Below are 18,754 nucleotides of genomic sequence, written 5' to 3'. Positions count from 1 at the left end.
CTTCTCCTTCTCCTTCTCCTTCTTCTTCTTCTTCTTCTTCTTCTTCTCCTTCTCCTTCTCCTTCTCCTTCTTCTTCTTCTTCTTCTCCTTCTCCTTCTCCTTCTCCTTCTCCTTCTCCTTCTTCTCCTTCTCCTTCTTCTTCTTCTCCTTTTTTAAAGATTTATGCTCAAAAAAAATCTTCCAAAACAGCATAATAACGAAGAATCATGAGAACATGACATGTTCATGGAAAAGATGACAGAATATTTGAAAATTGAAACAGAATCTCTGTCTATTTGATGTATCGATACTTTCAAAGAGATTTGAAAGGAGAGTGATTGTTCTTTGTATATGCTATATATGGATAGTTGAATAATGAATATATGTATAATACATGAATAATATGAATAATGTGGGGTGCTTTTGTGTTTGTGTTTTGTTGCTTGGTTTTGGGTTCGGTTTTTTTTACCTAAAGTATTTTCTTAATTGAACACAGTGGCAGACTGGAGATTAGTGTTCACTACTGCTCTCAGTAGCATTGATTTATCAGGTGCTGTGCTATTGAGCCCTGCTCACATGCTCAGGGTTGGAGTGGTGACCATAGTGGAAAGCAGAAAGACTGTTTTCTTGCAGGTCAAATCACAGAGAGCATCCCTTTTATTTATTTATTTATTTTGCCTTCTTTTGCACAATGCTGTGTTTTCCTTTTTTGTTCAGTTTGAAATTCTTCCATTTTTTTCCTGTAGTCATTATAGTTATGGCTATTGATTAGAGATCTTGAGATTATTAGATTCTTTGTAAGTTTCTGTGGATTACTTTTTTCTGTGAAACTTTCTGAAATAAATTATTTCATTGCATAGCTGCTATGGTACTAGAGTGGAACGGACTACAGAGGTGCTTCTTTCCAATTCTACTTAAAATCTCAGGATCTAGGTAGGCACCAAAGCTTTAGACAGGTCACAAATTTGTTGTACTTCATGAGGCATGCTTGTAACATTGCACACCTTTATTTTATAACAGAAAAGAACTGATGCTCTTATAAATATTTCATTGAGACCAGTGGAGAATCGTCAGAAATCATTGGAATATTCCTTTTAGTTGGCTTCTCAATATCTTGTAAGAAAAGATAGACTCCAGATTTTCAGTATTGCAGTTTTATATTATATGAATATGAACTGCCTTTATTGTAATATGTGGATTACTTCTCTAGTACATCAATAGAGAAAAATAACTAAGTCACTGAAAAATGTGAGCAACAATGTCTAGAATAAACTCATACTTTCATAAAAACATGGTGGTGGCATTCAAAATTCTTTCCCCTATTCTGTAATGTTTAGATATTTATAGCTGTGGTTTCACATGTTGATCTTTCAGCCCTTCCTTTTGTTATCCTGAGAAACCTAGATATTTTTTCCATGATATATATTGTTTTTCCATGACTCTACCCTTTTTTTTCTTACTTGACTCTAGTATCATCTTTTAATATTTGGGCGTACTTCATTATTTTTGGCTTTAGTCTTGTGTCTTTAGTCTGCAGTACACTGGTTTTACAGTTTCTGTTTAGTTCTTCCTTTATGGCTAAGGACAGTATTAGTGTCATATTTTCATTTTCTTTGCAAGATCTAGGTCCACAGTAGGCTGTTGGTCTTTTCTAAATCTCTAAATTGCCAAGATGTAGAAAAGTGCTACATTCCTATTTCCATATTTGCATGCTCTATTTTTACTCTTAATCTCTGTAGGAACTGCTTAGTCATCCCAGGAAGTCTGTAACCCGCTCAAGTTTCTGGTTTGTAATGGATTTTTTTCCCCTGAACTTCAAGCACCAAGCTAATATATTGGACACAACAGGTTTCTGCATCCTCTTTAGTTTCAAATTCTTGAACTCATCATTCTAGGCAAACTTGCTAGAAAATTTACAGTATTTCTCAAAGCTTGTTTTTCTGAAATTTTAACTGAATTAACTGAATCAACTTATAAACTAAAATTTCCTATTACTTTGGTAAGGTTTGTCTCATTAAAAATAAAACTAGTATCATATTTTGTTGCTATGTCTTCACCACTTAATAAAGAAATATGTTTTGGGGTTTTTTTATCATACCAAGGAATGTGATATCTGCTGATAGCCTTGCATTAATTTTCTAGGAGTAGGTTAAGGAAATTAAAATTACTCAATATCCTAGCATTTTTACTGTCTGTCTTCTATTTTTATAAACATTCTTAACTTCCCAAGACTCAGTCCTCTATAGTAAACCTAACTTTTGGGAGATTTTTACCATGTCTCATCAAAAAATACTTGTTTTGTACAAGCCTTAAACTCAAAGCAATCAACCGTTTAAATAAAATATCCCTTTGACTCCATTTTCATTTATGTCTTTCCGTAAAGATGGTACAGACATAGGTTTGTGTTATGCAGATCGCAGATCTGCTTCATTTCTTGGCTGGCAAAGAACTATTTTTATATGCCAGCGTTATTTATTTAGGACATTTTGCATGCATTTAGGACATTGAGGTGCATTGTACTGTGATGTACAAGAGCATGAAATAGACTGTCCTGTATATATTGAGAGCTCCGGCTAAAAATAAGGTTTAAACAAAACATTAAAAATTACATTTTTCTTTCCTTATTTTGATTTTCATTTTTTTCACTTAGTTGAGTCTGTTTACCTCTACATTTATTAAAACTTGGTCTCAAATACTTACAAAATCCTGTTTTTGTAACGGTCAGGGAACCCTGATTTTAGCTACTGAAAATAACATTAGTTAAACTCAGTATGCACTCATTAATCTACCCAGTCAGTCAACCCTGATGCTGTACTCAGGTCTCTTTCTCCCTTTAATTTTAATTTCCTTTGCCACAGCCTTGGTCTTTAAATTTCCCTATCTAGAAGCATTAAGAAGGAAGGAACATTACACTATTTTGCCCTTCTTAAAGTAAAAAACCTGGCAGTGTTGATGTCACTGAAATTTTATAATTGACTCCTCTGAAGAAGGAGGGGCTGAGAGCTAATATAATTTTTCTTTAGGATGCACATTCTATGGCACATTTGTCTTGTGGGTCCTTGAGAACTCAGGCCTGTACCTAAGGAGGGGCAAAAGCTAATTATCCAGCAACCTAAAAAATATTCTTAGCAGAACTGAAGAATATAAAAGGAAATTTTATGTAATTCATTATAGCTTTTTTTAACAAGTAAGATCTTACCTCTAATGGAGAGTCAGTGAAAATTCAACTGACAAAAATCTACCACCACATAGTAACTTATAGATATTAAATAAGTATATGACTAAGTAAAGATACAGTAGAATATAGAAGATGAGAACCCACTGTGTATTCTAATATTCTAAGTAAAATGTACATGAAATCCAAAACACATAGAATGCATAGAGTGAAAACAAGGACTTAATACAATAATTTTACATAATGCTAATATGAAATAGGCACTGAAACTGATCATATGATTAAAAGAAGAGATGAGGTGGGAAATAATTTTTTTTACCTGCTTGGAATATGAACCAGAGGCAAAAGAATTGTGTCTTTTGCTTTTCAGCTTTTTAATTTTTCAGTTGTTTTTCAAATTTCAAAGCACAGTGTTCAAATCAGTTGAGTTTGTCAAAGATATTTTCATATACTTAAGCTTAATGGAGCTAACATGATAAACCACATTTATCTCCTTCAAATATTGTATTCTATGTATGTATGGCTGCATAGTCATTGATAATAAGTATTATATATACATATATCTGAAGTTCGGCAATGACTCCATAGTTATTCCTGGATAGCTCCAGTATTTGAAAAGTAGTATGAATTAAAAATAGGCTTCACATTTGGGAACAGAGTAAGTTCACTTTTCCTTTTCTTTTTTAAAAATAATCTTTGGCATGAATTCTGCCACCATTCACCTGGGTTTGTTATAAATCACATGTGTTCCTGTGGATGCTCATTTACCAGCTTGCATAAGAAATCTTTATAAATGAGAATACCAACCTTGCCATTGAACCTAGCAATCTGAAGCCTTTAATTCACTATATATTTGTCTAGTCCTTGTCAAATACATTCAAACAAACAAACAAAAAAAAAGCAAAAGCTACTCTCTGCTGAAACCTGTGACTCCTGCTTGCCTGCTGTGTCTGCAACCTCTAGTTTTTGCTTTTCACAATATTATTCCCTAGACCTCTGAGGGATAGAACCCGTTTAAAGAATGAAACAACATTTTCTTCTGTTCTCTTTTTTTCAAAGAGGGGAAAAAGGGAGCCTGAACTAGGATAAAGGCAGAAGGAAGAATGAGAAGGCCAGATAAAAATAGGTGAAAAAATCAAGTTTAAAAAGTATGGGCGATGAAATGTGGGAAAAAAGTGCCGTTAATCACTATGCACGACTGGTTCTAAATAACCCATGAGCAGATTAGAAAGAATCTGTTATCTTATGCAGGTGGTGTCCAACCATCTCATGTGACAGGAGAGGCTAACCTGTTGAAATATGGAGAATTCGTTCAGAAAAAATTGCAAATGACAAGCTAGTCTCTATCGTTTCCATGAAATATTTTTGTTGGACCTTGAAACCAGAATCCTTACTGTACTATAGCTCTGCAGTGAGGAGGATGGAAGGAAATGGGGGAGGAAGGAGCTGATGCTGACTACCGGATGAACAGGCTAGAGACATGTGCGTATGATGGAAGGAAAATTGCTGGCAGCCCACTTCTCCCTAGGGGCATTTGGGCAACCCACATTCCCTCCCTGCTCCCTCACACCCACGGACACCCCCAGCCAAAGGAAGGCACATGTTGTGTGTTTCAGGGGCCAGCCTGGATGGCTTTGCTGTGAAGCAAGGAGGGCTACATATGTTTTATAGTGTCAGTACTGGTGACACTTAAATCCTTAATGACTTTATTTTTAAAGGTCCAGAAAAATCATTTGGCATGTGATCAGTGCTAGTGCTCACAGCCAAAAATTTTATAACTGGTAGTTTATGTACTTGGGTTTGTTGAACTGATTTTTTTTTTTTTGCTCTTGTTTTCTCCCCCCAAAAATAGGGGAGTTGGTTATTCAGGTACCTGAAGGTAGGTTCCTGTGTCATTTTTGTACCAGGCATGCTGTTTAGCTTCCAGCTGCCACTCCAGAAGGAAAACAGGCCCTCTGCTTATCCCTGTCTGTCTCATCTATATTTCTCAGATGCCCCATGTCATATTAAAGGGACTAGATCCCCAGCACCAAAATAGCTCTGCATTACCTTTCTCCACAATAGGCCAAGATCATTTGTCGAATCCTTTATCAAGCAAAATGTGGATATATTAAATGTTAATTTTGCTTACTTCAAGAATCAGAGTTACTATGAGCAGATTTCTCCTACCAAAATATGTGGTACTGCAGTTCCCCCACAAATCCATATATATATACACCCAAGCACGCCCATTTCACCCTGAAGTGACATCCAGCATGGTTAGTCTACTGTGAAATAAAGGAGTCCAATATCATTTACAGGTCATGAAAAAGCCAGGCTCAGCAGTTTCCTCCATTATGAAGTATGCTGGGTTAGATTTACTGCTCCAGTGGGAGACCTCTGCATGCTCTGCTGGTGCAAAACAATCTACTACAACTGGTTTATCAGCAGATAAGATGGAATGGGAGATCCACAGATTGCCCAGTACAGGAAATGCAGGCTGTTTTTCCCACTCTTCTGTTATAACATTCATTCATAATACTTTAGGGGTTTTGGAATTAAATAAACCTTTCGTCTGTCTCCTCTAGGGCACTGTCTGTGTGTCTCTGCCATATGGTGCAGTGTGAGGCTGGAAGTGGAGATCTGTCTGCCTTGGCTTCCTTCCTCTGCTGGGTAAGTCCGACATGATACAGAGCATGTATCCACAGATTTTTTTGACTGTTTAAGGCATGCTCTGATCCAGCTAAAGACACAACATGCACAAGATGAGCAACCTGGCTTAGAGTTTTCTTTTGCTGACAGTTTTTAATTCTTAAAGGGCTTTTTATTTGATGAAGCGTGTGATTTACTTTCTCATTAGGATTTTTTCCAACTCACAAATGGAACCTTTTCCCTTCTAGTGTTGTATTTTCTGAATCTCTCTGCTTTTTTATTCAATAAATGCTGCTAAATTTGTCTTTCAAGACATTGATCAGTGAAATAATTCAACAGAATTTTTTCATGTCAACACTTTCTTACGAAGATTTCATAATTTCTTAGTTCAAAAATCCCATTCTAATCTGGGTGTTTGCTGTGCAGAAATAATAAAAATATCAATTTAAAAACTTTTTTCTTGGAAGTTCTGACTCAAAGTTGTCACCTATTGCAAGTCATAATGCTTAGTTGAGTCCAACAAGTTTCAAGGCATTATCAGAGAAGAAAAATACACATTTAATGGAATTACTAGTTGGTGATAAGTAACAGACAGGAACATATATATAGGCAATACATACCCATTTATATTTTGAAAAGAGAAATATCTGTGAGAGGTTCCTTCTAATCTCATTGCATTTGTTCAGTTCAAAAACTGCAATGAGGTGATTTACTGTGAAATCAGTCTCATGCTCTGCAGATCATAGGATTTTAGTTTCTGAAGCTTATTAATGCTAATGCAACATTTTTCATTTGCTTAGTGAGCTTTCAATGAACCCAGAAGTATCAGCTCAACAAATCACTCCAGTACAATCTTCATTCTGATCAGACCCAAGGAACACGGTTCTTTGCCCATGTGGTAGGGCTATGCAGAGAATAAGGCCATGCTTCTATGCTTTGCTACATGTGATTTGAAATATATTTCACTGGTCTCCATTTCTGGTCACCTAGCAAAGCTGTTTTTCCTTTGGGAGCTACACAAACATGGTTTCTGCTCAGTGCTTGACAGAAAATTTAGAAATGTTAATCCTGCTCAGAGACGTTATTTGCACCCTGGGACATTTTCACCTTGGATGTACTATACAGCAGCTCATCTTTCAGTTCAGCCCTTTCCTATCCTGCTGTAATTCTGTGGAGTGGCTAAAGTCTGATGCAGCTTCAAGCTGGTTGTGAGACTCTGTGGTTTTACAAAGAATGAAACATAAACAGAGGTGCTGTTTCTTCCCTTCCACATGCCCATCCCAAGTTCTACCAGCTCTAGTTTTACTTTGCCAAGATAAAAAAAAAAGAGAGACAAGGAAGAACTTCATCTCTGATTGTAAAATAAAGCTAATAAAGCATTGGCAACTCGAAAACATTTTTAAAAGGCCTTTCCTTCCATAGGTGACACTCCTGCCATTTAGAACATGCTTTTTATGAAGCATATAAAGATAAGCAGGCCACGGCATGCGCCGGAAAAGCCTCCTGCTCATCTTTGCATCTGCTAATTTATAAGAATATTGCACATAAAAGGATAGCAAGCATTGGATGGTTTGGTTCAAACCTTAAAGGCTGTTAAAGAAAGTGTTCCGTTTCAGAAATACTTTTGTAAGAAACCCCAGCAGTATTAATGTGTGAATCAAACATTGAAAGAGGAGAACTCCTTGACATGGTACCATAAAGAATGCTTGCAGGGTAGTACAAACAAAATTCTTCAGAGAATTCTATGTCAGACTGCCACTAACTGGTTACTAGAATTTGGTATGTTCAGAAGAAAATCTTTGAAGGGAGGTTTTTTGAGTTCTGAGAATGACAAAACCTTACGGAAAAATAGTTTAGAGTGTAGATATACAAATAGCAATACAGTTATAATACAGGTAGCAGTTCAGGCATGACTAACAAAGTTATTACAACCTGACAATCTACTATGGACTTTGATGTAAAGTTGATTCAATCCCATTTGAGCAATAATGGTTAAAGAACAAACCTCTTCCATTTGCTAATCATTTAGACTGTGATTTGCATAATTTCCCCAATATTTCTTTGAATGCTTTTTTTTTTTCTATTATTTTCAAACACTCAATATTATAATTCTAAGGTGGACTAGTTGTCTATACCTTTGTCTAATTTTGTGTTTCTATTTCCAGTAGGGACACCTAAATTTTTTTATTATTATTATTATTTTCTTGTAATGTTACTTGTATAAAGGAAAATCTACTTTGCCAGAGAAAGTTAAGATACACAATTAAAATCAGCATTTGGAGGTAATCGTAAGAAAATAATAATTTACTAAATGCTCATAAAGAACGAACATAGTATGATATGAAAGTCATCAAAATTATCATAATAAAGATGCTCCGAAGAACAGTCAACAATGGGGATTTAGGCATTTATGTCTTCCTGGACTTAAATATAAGCTGCAGTTTTGCAGTTATGAAGTTATATAAGATGAAGTTATAAAAAATGCAGGTTTGAAAAGTGTAATTCCAGAAACCTAAAGGAGAATCTCATATTCCAGATATCTTTGCTAATTTTAAAGGTTTGGGCTCTTCTCCATTGCCTAGAACTTTTCCTGGAAACCTATGCTTCTGATCTCTGTTAAAATCATATAATACATTATCCATACTTAATTATTTTATGCTTATCATATTACAGGGATGCAATTAGTGCCTTTCATTAGCCTCATTGCTTGTGATTATAAATCTGAACTTAATTCTATTTCATTCATTTTGGACATGTACAACATAATTGTGATCCTGCACATTACTTTTAATCTGTTACTGTAATTCTTTTGAGATATTACCCTTATTTGTTCTGCATACAGATACAAGAAGGAGAAGGAATTTGTCAGTTGGGAGAAAATGAAGATGAAAAGGACTTGTGATGGAAGTGTTAATGCCCAAGAACACACAGACATTTTGCTCTGGAAAAGTGGTGCTGTCATGCTTGACAGAAATTTTATTGCATAGATAAATATGTTACAATAAGGTTTTCTACAATGTCACGTGGGGTGGCCATCTGATTTAAGACCTCTTCCATCAGAGACTCTCCTGCTTCCTTATGTTAATCTGTAACTCCGCAATGTTTCTAGGGTTAGAAATGCTACAAGTGCATTTTAAAATGAACAAAGAATCTCATGGAAGAAAAGGAATGTAAAAATAATAAAAGTCTTAAAGGCCAAAATTGATAAAGTTGGAAGTAGTGTTTGAGCACTACATTTTCATTTGAACGAATAATCAACAGCATGTATTATTTGACTTGTTTTAAAAAAATCCACTTAGTCTGATCCATAGAGTCTCCTTTCTTTGCTCCCAGAAGCAAAGCAACACTCCTGCTTTTCCAACAGAGAGATGAAAAAACAATTTCCTATCCAGTGCATTTAAATACATGAGAATACAAGGAAGAAAAAGAAGGCATGTAGTTACTTTGGAGTAAACAGACAAAAAAAGTCAAAGATAAAGGATCGCAGGAGCTCTACTCTTATGAAAAACAATGAAACAACAGTATAAAACACATAAAAGGATCTCAGCTTTTATCAGCTAGAAAGAAACCTAAATTAGAAGAAGAAAGTAAACAGTTTTTCCTCACAGCTTCTCAAATGCAAGGATTTGAGGATTCCCCAGTTACCAGATGATTATATACATGTTAAAATTTTTTCTTTTGCCTCTTCATTTTTGTGGACTTAAGTTTTTCAGCTGTAAAAATGTGATTTTTGTTTTCTAATTTCTGCATTCTTTGTGCTCTTGTTTTGTAAATACACAAAGGATCTACCTAAGAGGAAATACTATTCACCAATCTGCAGCTGGGTAGGGCACCTTTTTGTCTGTCTATTTATCTCCCTTCTTTTTGTTTTATTGTTTTGTAAGGAAAATGTGTTTTGTCATATTCATGAATTGCAGATCAGTTTCTCATGAACTGGCAGGACTGATAGCAGTAGTTCCTCTTCTCAGCAGTCTATAATTCCACTTCTTTCTCATTGTTTGTCTTTTATGTTTCCCCCTTATCTATTTCTTTCTCCCCATTTATGAGCAAAGCCGCCTGGAATGCTAGATGGCAATTACATTCTGCAGTTGATTTCTGTAAATTGGTCTACTTTTCAAACACTTACAAGCAAAATTATTTTAGCTGGGAGAACATCAACTTAGGGAAGAAGAAAAGTGTGTGTTATTTACATGGTAGAATATACAGGCTCAAGATTAGAATGTGTCAATACTATTTACATTTGTGAGAAGTGTTAATTGTCTTTACTATTTAAAGTATTTTTAGCAGTCTTATCATTTCAAAGCATAATTTTCTAGCTAGTCCTTTTTTTTCTTAATCTAGTTGTCCTCTTCTTGTTTACTCTGCAATCAACTATCTTATTTTTCTTCATTTTTAGCTGCAATAAAATATGACAAACAGATTTCTAAAAATGCTTAATCTAGGTTAGTCATTGGTAAATCTGAAAAATGTTGTACAAAAGTGAGCATTTTGGGAAATCTCATTATTTACAAAGCTACTGTGTGTTTCATCCTAAAGAACCAAAGAGTTATTGCATCACTGTAATCATCACTTTATTGATCATGAAATAATAGAATCATGGAGTGTTTTGGTTTGAAAAGGATTTCTATGGATCATCTAGTCCAAACACCCTGCCATGGGCCAAGACATCTCTTGGATGAGATTGCTCAAAGCTCTATGCAACCTGACCTTGAACACTTCCAGAGATGGAACATACACAACTTCTCCATGCAAACTCTTCCAGTCCTTGATCACATTGTAAAGATGTGACAACATCCTTATGTTGTCTCTCGATTTAAGACCATTGCCCCAGTCCTATTACTACAAGCCTTCATAAAAAGTGTCCCTCCATCTTTTTTGTAAGCCCCATTTTACATACCGAAAGTTTGCAATAAGATCTTCCATGAGTCTCCCCTTCTCTGGGCTGAACAACTCCAGCTCCAACAATTCTCTCAGCCTTTCTTCATAGGAGAGATGTTCCAGCCCTCTGGCCATCTGTGTGGCCCTCCTCTGGATCAGCTGTAACCTGTCTATGTCTTTGCTGAGTCCCAGACCCGGACTCAGCACTCCAAGCGGGGTCTCACGAGAGCAGAGGGGAAGAATTCCCTCCCTCACCTTGCTGCTCTGGCTGCTTTTGATGCAGCCCTGCTTACAGCTGGCTTTCTGAACTGCAAATGCGCATTGCTGGCTCATATCCAAACAGTATCCTAAAGTCCTTCACCGCAGGGCTGCTCTCTATCCATTTTCCACCCAGCCTGTATTTGTGCTTAGCACTGCCCTGACACAGGTGCAGTGTCTTGCACTTGGGCTTGTTGGACTTCACAAGGATCACACAGGCTCATTTCTCAAGCCTGGCAAGGCTGCTCTGGTTGGCATCGCTTCCCTAAAGCACATCAGCGGATAACACTGAGCACATCACCACTGAGCTCAGATTGCTCCGCAAACTTGGTGAGAGCGTACTCAATCCCACTGTCTATGTAACTGATCAAGATACTAAGTAGTATTGGTCCCAGTACAGACCCTTAAGCGTCACCACTCATTACTAGTGTCCACTTATCTATTGAGCTGATGACTGACTCTTTGGACATAGTCATCCAGCCAATTCCTTATCCATCTAAAAGCGCATTCATCAAACCCATATCTCTCCAACTTATCAAGAAGAATGTTGTGGGGGACATGTCAAAGGCCTTACAGAAGTCCAGATAGATGACACCTGTAGCTCTTCTCTTGTCCATTGATGCAGTCACTCTACCATAAGAGGCCACTATCTTAGTCAGCTAATACCCTCAAGACCCTGACATGCATCTCATCATGCCACATGCAGTTATATGTATTCAGATTTCTCAGGTGGTCTTGAACCTGATCTTCTAGAGCCAGAGAGACTACTCCCTCGGTGCCTGTTGTGAGGTTTAGGGACTTGACAGATGTGGGAAGAGAGATTAGAAATGAAAATTGAAGCAGAAAAATTAAGTACCTTAAGTCTTCTTCATGTCTGTTGCCATCAGTTCTTCTTTCCTAATTATCAGGACAGGTACTTCTCCTTTAATCTTCCTTTTCATGCCAACTTACATATAGATATACTTATTATTCTTTGCATTCCTTGCCTAATTCAGCTCCAACTGAACCATATTTCCTGATCCAATCCCTACATATCTAGGCAACTTGCCTATATTATTATCAGGAAACCTGTCCTTGGTTCCACTGCTTGTGCATTTCCTCCTTATGCCTTAGTTTGATCAGGAGGTCCTTATTCAGCCATGCTGATTTCCTGCCTTCTGTGCTGATTTCTTAAACAGGGAAATTGAATGTTCTTGTGCTGTGAGAAAAATATTCTCTAAGCTCTGTTCAGTCCTTTATCCCTGAGGGCAGTTTCCCAGGGGCCACATCCACTAACTCCTTAAGCACCTGAAAGTTTGCTGACACCACTCTTGACCTCTCTAAATAGTTCAGCTGTATTCAGATGTGTTTGTTGCTTGCAACACCTAAAACAATCACAAGACAATTACAAGAAAATATGCTTCTACAAGCTCTGAACATCTTAAATAAGCATAGACTCAGAAGATTTTGCCAATAACAGTAGTCGACTAAACTAATGGTATATACACATTAGAAGAATTAATATTTGACATTCAAATTTTAAATCAGCAAAAGCAATAGTGCACCCTTGATTTTTAAAATCAAGTACCTTAATATTTTATTTAATATCTAGACCCATCAAAATGTTGTCCAATATTTGCTAATTTATTTAGAGAAAATTGAACTAGTTTACTCAAAATGAACAATATTGCAATTCTACAGTCTAAACTCCTCTTACAAAATTTTCGGTACTTTCCCTAGATCAGGCTTTCTTTTGTGGTGTCTGCTGGATTTGACAGATAGTCAGAGCTGAAGAACTATCGTTCATGACATTGAAAAACTCATCAAACTGAAAGACATTTTAAAAATAAGCTGATTATTTTGGGATGATGGCCTCTACTATTTTTGCATTATGTTTCAGGAAATTTTTCTAAATTTGATAGTGATAGTTGTAATTCAAGTTTTGCAAAACTATAACTGATGTATTTTTCAGTGAAGAAAAAGACAGAGATGAAGAGAAGACTGACAAAATTATTATTTTCATTTTATTTATGGCATATATTTATTTTGTCATCTTAAATCAACTTCTCGAGTGTCACTTTTCATAATTATAAATTTTATAAAGGCTGCAAACAAAATTATTCAAACTGATAAGACCAATAAAAAGTTGAAGTACCAACATTTTATCATATTAAGTGCAAGACAACCAGCCATTTTTTAAGGTTGCAATACCTTAAAACTCTGTGATAGAAGCTTGATAAAGTACCTGGAATACTGACATGAGAGTCAGACAGTGTTAGGGTCCCAAAAATCTTCAAGAGATGCAGTTAATTGCATCATCAATTATACTTAGATTGTCAAGAACTTAAGACTGAATTCAGTGGCCATGCTAACTTTTCTTAAAATTACTTAAAATTTTTTTTTTAAATGGAAAATTCAGGTTTTTTATCTGTTTACTCTTTTTCTCAAGAGCTGCACAAATGATTCCTTCACATATGGTTAGACTCAATGACCTTAAAGGTCTTTTCCAACCGAAATGATTCTATGATTCTATAAATCTTGCTGATTTTAGTGCTCATCATTTTGAACTAAGTGAAAGTACTGTGTACTTTCTGTATAGCGCTACATATGAGGAACCAATGTATTCTTTCACTTAAAAAAACTGAACGAGGAGTTAATTAAGAATTGTCTGAATTTTAGTTGCGTCACTGAAGAGAGAGAGAGGTAAGTTTAGAAAAGAAACAAGAGAGCACAAAAAGATCTTTATACTACAGCTACTTTGCTACCTGAAACAGCAAAAACACCTGCAATCACATACATAATGCAGACAAAATTGAAAGGATATAATAAAATAGGAAGTTCACAATTTCTCTAAAAAAAGAATCTATTTCTTCTATCAGTCCCAGGAAAACAAAACAATAGACAGAAAAAAATATGTGAACAACAGTTTCTATGAACTCAAATTGAATGACGTGCCCTGGGGAAGAAAAAAGTAGAAATGCTTCTCAGGTTTAGCTTTAGGAGATTTTTACTTTATGATGTATTCATTACTTTATGATATTTATTAGATACTCTAACTGTTGGCCTGGTTTTATAAAACAGTTGTAATATATTTATTGCCAAAGATCATTAAAAGTTGCAGTAACTTAATGGTAATTAACACGTTATTTCTGGATCTTTACACTGGAAACAGATATCAAATGGGTTATCTGCTTGTAAAATAAAATTAGATCATAATATTATATCAGAAGTTTTCATAGATAGATTTTATTTAACAAATGTAAGTCAGATGTTTCATTCTCTTCCATTCTGTCTGAAACCTGAAAATCAAGGGAAGAATATCCACAGACTCAAAGATGTAATTTGTAAATACTAATTTTGAACTGAAACAGTATTTTGGAGAGCTCTCTAAGGCCACTATATTGTTTCTGAAATGGGTTGATGACTTTAATTTTGTATTTATCTTCTCTACATTTCATTTATCAAAAGATTAATTAAAGCACACTAAAGGTAATAAAGTGGGCTTCTGCTTTCTCCTGTACATTCATCTAGAATTCTGTCACCTAGTCAGTCACTACTAGGAAGTGCTTTTGCATTTTTCACAGCCACTGCTCATATATATTGTACCAAATAACTTATTAACTTTGACAGACTTTTGCATCTCACTGCTCAGCATCTCTTCAAGATCATTAAAGACTAAATTAAGAATTATGGAGTCAAGTGCAAGTCACTAAGGGATACTTCTGATAATCTTCCTCCCCTGAGAAATCTATTTTTGCCACTTGTTTCCTATCTCTTAATATGGAATTTATTTATTCATTTGAGTCCCTTCTCCACAGTCATCTTCATGTCCTTAAAGAGCCTTTGTTAGAAGACCTTGTTCAAGACCTTTTCAAGGTCAAGGTGCACTTTATCAGCCTGCTTGCTCCAGTCTGGAGGTGTGCTGCTTACTTCAGAGAACTTTATTTTCGTGAAAACCATTATTCATTTTCAAAAGTTATATTGCTCTCCCCTAATTTTTCATATTTATGAACCATAATGGTTCATATTTATTCAGATGCACATTAATTCCATTTTTCAGGCAGTTTCAACTAATTAACTTGCTGGATTCGTTGAGCAACAGGTCAGTCCTTGGTTCCCCTGCAGCTTTCTGAAATAATTGATGTCACATGTGTCAGTCCTCTGCCTCCACACTGTATCTGAGAGAGAGGTTTGCGATTTTCGTGTTTCATCTTGAAGTCTCCCTAGAGCCTAAAGAGAAATATCAATCAGTCTTGCAGATTTTTTCTTCTTAATTCTATCTATTACTTCAATAACTTCTGCTGACAGTTGAGTGTACCCTTTAATGATTCTATAGGTAAAAACCATGGTTCAGCTCAGAAATCTCCCTGAACTTATCCAAGTTAAGCAGGGATATAAACAAGGAGACCTCTATTGTGGCCTCCTTTCCTCTGCATGCTCTTTTCATGCTTTGATTAATTTCTGTGTGCTACAGATTCCCTAGAAAGCTTCCCTTTCATCTATCTTTCACATAAAATTACCCTAAACCTGAAGTTTACTTTTGTTGAGGCAAAACTTGTTTGGCTTTTTTTTGGGGAGGGAGGGGGAGGAGGGGCATGTGCAGGGAGGCTATGGTTGTGGTTAGTTTGGGGGTTTTTTTGTTTCTTTGGGTTTTTTTGCAGTTATCCATGTTGATTCATCTCCTCTTTAATAACAAAATGTCTACAAAATCCTAGTAGAACAAACAGAAACAAATAATCTTGGAATGAAGGGGGAGTTTCGCACCATTTTATGGGAGATATTCCCAGTGGCTTAAACCTCAGGTTACCATTACATCAGGACTATTTGTGCTTACTAATTTAGTCCCTCCAAAACTTTTGGCTGCTACACCTCCCGTACTTTTGCTATGCAGTGCACGAGTGCAAAAATACAATTAACAGCATCTCTTATCTTTCTCTTGAAGAGTTAATAAATTAATTGCTGTTGCAGAGCAAACACTTCTCTTTTTTACCCTTACAGCTGTGTTTTTCTTCATTCACTGCTTTCAGATGAATAATCTTTCAGCTGAAGTTTCTGTGAAATTTACAGGGAATTTACAATTCCCAAAGGATGGCTGTAAGAACAATATAAGCTATACTATTACAATTGATGCCATGAAGATTTTTTACATTTTCTTTTATACCCCTGTTATACCTTTTTTACAACTTCTGTATTCTTAGTGCTTTTTACCTACATTCTTGGACTTGTTTGTCAAGCTAAGAGACTAAACATTTTAGAAGCTTTGTAGCTAGGGATCAGTGTGCCCCAGACCCCAAGGTCCTCTCCAGAACACATTCTGTAAACCAAGATAGAACCATCCAGGGGAAGGTTCCTTGGGGAGGGGGGCTCACTCGAGCCTCTCATTGGGGAATCTTTGATAGATATGCTAATTAGTAAGACCTATAATGTTATACCAGATCTTTTGGGGGAGGGGCATTTGGCGGGGTGCATTTCGATGCATATGACCTGGACGTGGTGCACCTAAGGATCCTTAAAATAAATACCAGGGTAAAATCCCTTTTCCCCTTCTAACCGTGTATGACTCTTGATTTTAAGACCAGGAAAAGGCATCACAATTCTTTTCTCACTGACTTTAATGGTAAGGTTTTTTGTTTGGTTTGGCTTTTTTTGTTTGTTTGGGGGGTTTTGTTTTGGATTTTTGGGGTTTTTTGTGTATGGATTTCACTACTTGTTGCTGATTGCTTCAGAGCCCAGAGGGACTCAAGCTACTTTGTGCTAGATTAACTCCTTGGCAGTTTCTTTGACTTTGCTCTTAAAGTAAAGAAAATGATGACTGAGACAGGGCATTGCACTGACAGGCACAGCCTCTCTGGAGTTGCGTGAAGCCACAGTGCCCCAGCAGAGAGATGCAAACTCTTTCAACAAATGGTTAAAAAAACATATGTGTACTCTGGGCTATAATTAGAAGAAAGATAAATTCATGTCTTCTCCATAGGCATTTCATGCAGGCAATGCTTATTATTATTTCTTGATATTTGTTCACAAGGCCAGCTACTTTTGCAGGGGAACAACACCAAAGATTTTGATGGGAGAGGCTAAAAAAAATAGAAATTCACAGAAGAGGAAAGAAAGCTTTTTTTTTCCCTTTGAATCATATTTTATTTTTCTTTCTCTCTTCTTCTGAAACATTGATATTGGCCACCTATTGATGCAGGAAACCCCAGAGAAGACAGCATGGGCATTCAGATGGCATTCAGTAAAACCAATGACCCAAAATGTCAGCTGCGCTATTCTTGTTCTTATGCTGTCCTGGAGGGAATCTGAATCAGATAGATGTGAGAACAGAACCACACCACTCAGTGACACACAGTCAAATTTATGTAAAAAGGTAAAAAAGGTGAGTAATAAGTTCTATTCTAAGATCTCTGTTCCACAGCTCTCAGCTACTTCTCACATAATTGAGGCCCAGCAGTGCAGCTCTGACAAGCACCACAGATCTGGGGCAGCATGGCACCAGACTAATTTCTCAACATGTGGCAGGTGGCCTGACCCCTAACACAGTGGTTTCACCTTGGACTCAATCTTCACAGTGTTAGAGTTCCCCTTGTCTCCTCAGAATTGTCTTCACTATTTAGTGCTTTCTAACATAGATTTGATAAGCTGCTAATCGTATAGCCCAAACCAATTTCCTTGAGTTTCCTTATATTGAAGGCCATTTAACATTTTCTGCCTTGATTTCTATCACACTCTGGTCTCTTGCCCCCCAAAATGTTAAAAGGGTGTGAATTTGGCAGCAGCAATTTAAAGTTTATCTAGCCTTTTGTATTTTCTGGTGTGTACAGTGAAGTGATACAGTCAGTCAGGCCTGTGAAGATATAAACAAGATCTCATTTACGTGAGCAGTTCTTTCAGGTAAGCTTTATCCCACGAGACAGACTCTGTGAAACAATACTTCCTGGGTTTGAGGCCTGTTAATGAAAGCCTATGTTTCCCTAAATGATTTCTGCAGGAGCATAAGCCAAGAGCATGCTCTTGCCTTCCCTCCTCCTAGCAGGACCTCTGTAAACCTCTTTTGTTTGTGGCATGATAGTCTGCACTGCTGAGACTAGGGGAAGAACTGGGATTCTTTCACATTTTTGAAAAACATTAAGCTTAAAGGATCCCAAAGAGCCAGAGGAAATGGTGCAGAAAGTTGCTAGAATGCTGGGGCAGGAAAGTTTGGCTTATTTTTCAGAAAAACATAATAATCCCTTGGTATTCTTATTTGCTTACCCAAGTTGAAATAATTAATTGGAAAATAAATGGCTTTTGCAGAGATGACAACTCCTCCTGATGGTAAAATATGGCAAATAACCCTGATAAAAATCAATATGGGCAAGCTATTAAACTCCAAACTATATTTCTTATTTTAATTTTTTTATTATTATTATTGAAGCCTTCTCCCTTGACTCTACTGTCACTTAAAATATCACTGTAATATGGGGAAAATATGGTTTTTCTATACTATTGATTGTGCTCTGCATGAGTATAAGTGGTGTCACCAGATGGAAGGCAGATCAATAGGTCAGAACTTACTGATGATATAAAAATTCTTCCAGGTTTCAAGATAGATACATCAATTCTTTCAAATATGATTATAAAAAACTGCCCATTTTCTTTTTACAAGTTGTCTTTAAGAACTAGAAAACAGTTACTTACCTTGCAGTCTATTCTGCTGTGGCAGTTTTATTGTCTTCTTTCTGGTATGTGATGGAAAGGGTATATATTTTCAGTATGGAATAGTTTGAGATATGAAACACTAAGCTCTGAATAGCCCTTCATCAAAAAGAAAATCTCTCATCTGAGGTCTTTTAAGGGAAACAAAACACTGAGGTG

At 36.3% G+C, this 18,754-nt stretch overlaps 1 long non-coding RNA gene across 1 annotated transcript in view; it reads left to right on the top strand.

Annotated features, from left to right (window-relative positions):
• LOC120409836 overlaps positions 1 to 10,108 on the top strand; it is a 41,152-nt gene extending 31,044 nt beyond the window's left edge. Inside the window, exons 3-4 of the long non-coding RNA XR_005601657.1 lie at positions 5,722 to 5,806; positions 8,628 to 10,108. This is a non-coding gene — a long non-coding RNA (uncharacterized LOC120409836). The remainder of the gene's footprint in view (positions 1 to 5,721; positions 5,807 to 8,627) is intronic.
• Positions 10,109 to 18,754: the final 8,646 nt, after the last annotated feature.

Source organism: Corvus cornix, chromosome 2 (assembly GCF_000738735.6).
Source record: "Corvus cornix cornix isolate S_Up_H32 chromosome 2, ASM73873v5, whole genome shotgun sequence".
NCBI classification, from domain to species: Eukaryota; Metazoa; Chordata; class Aves; order Passeriformes; family Corvidae; genus Corvus; species Corvus cornix.
This window is presented reverse-complemented; position numbering and strand designations above follow the sequence as displayed.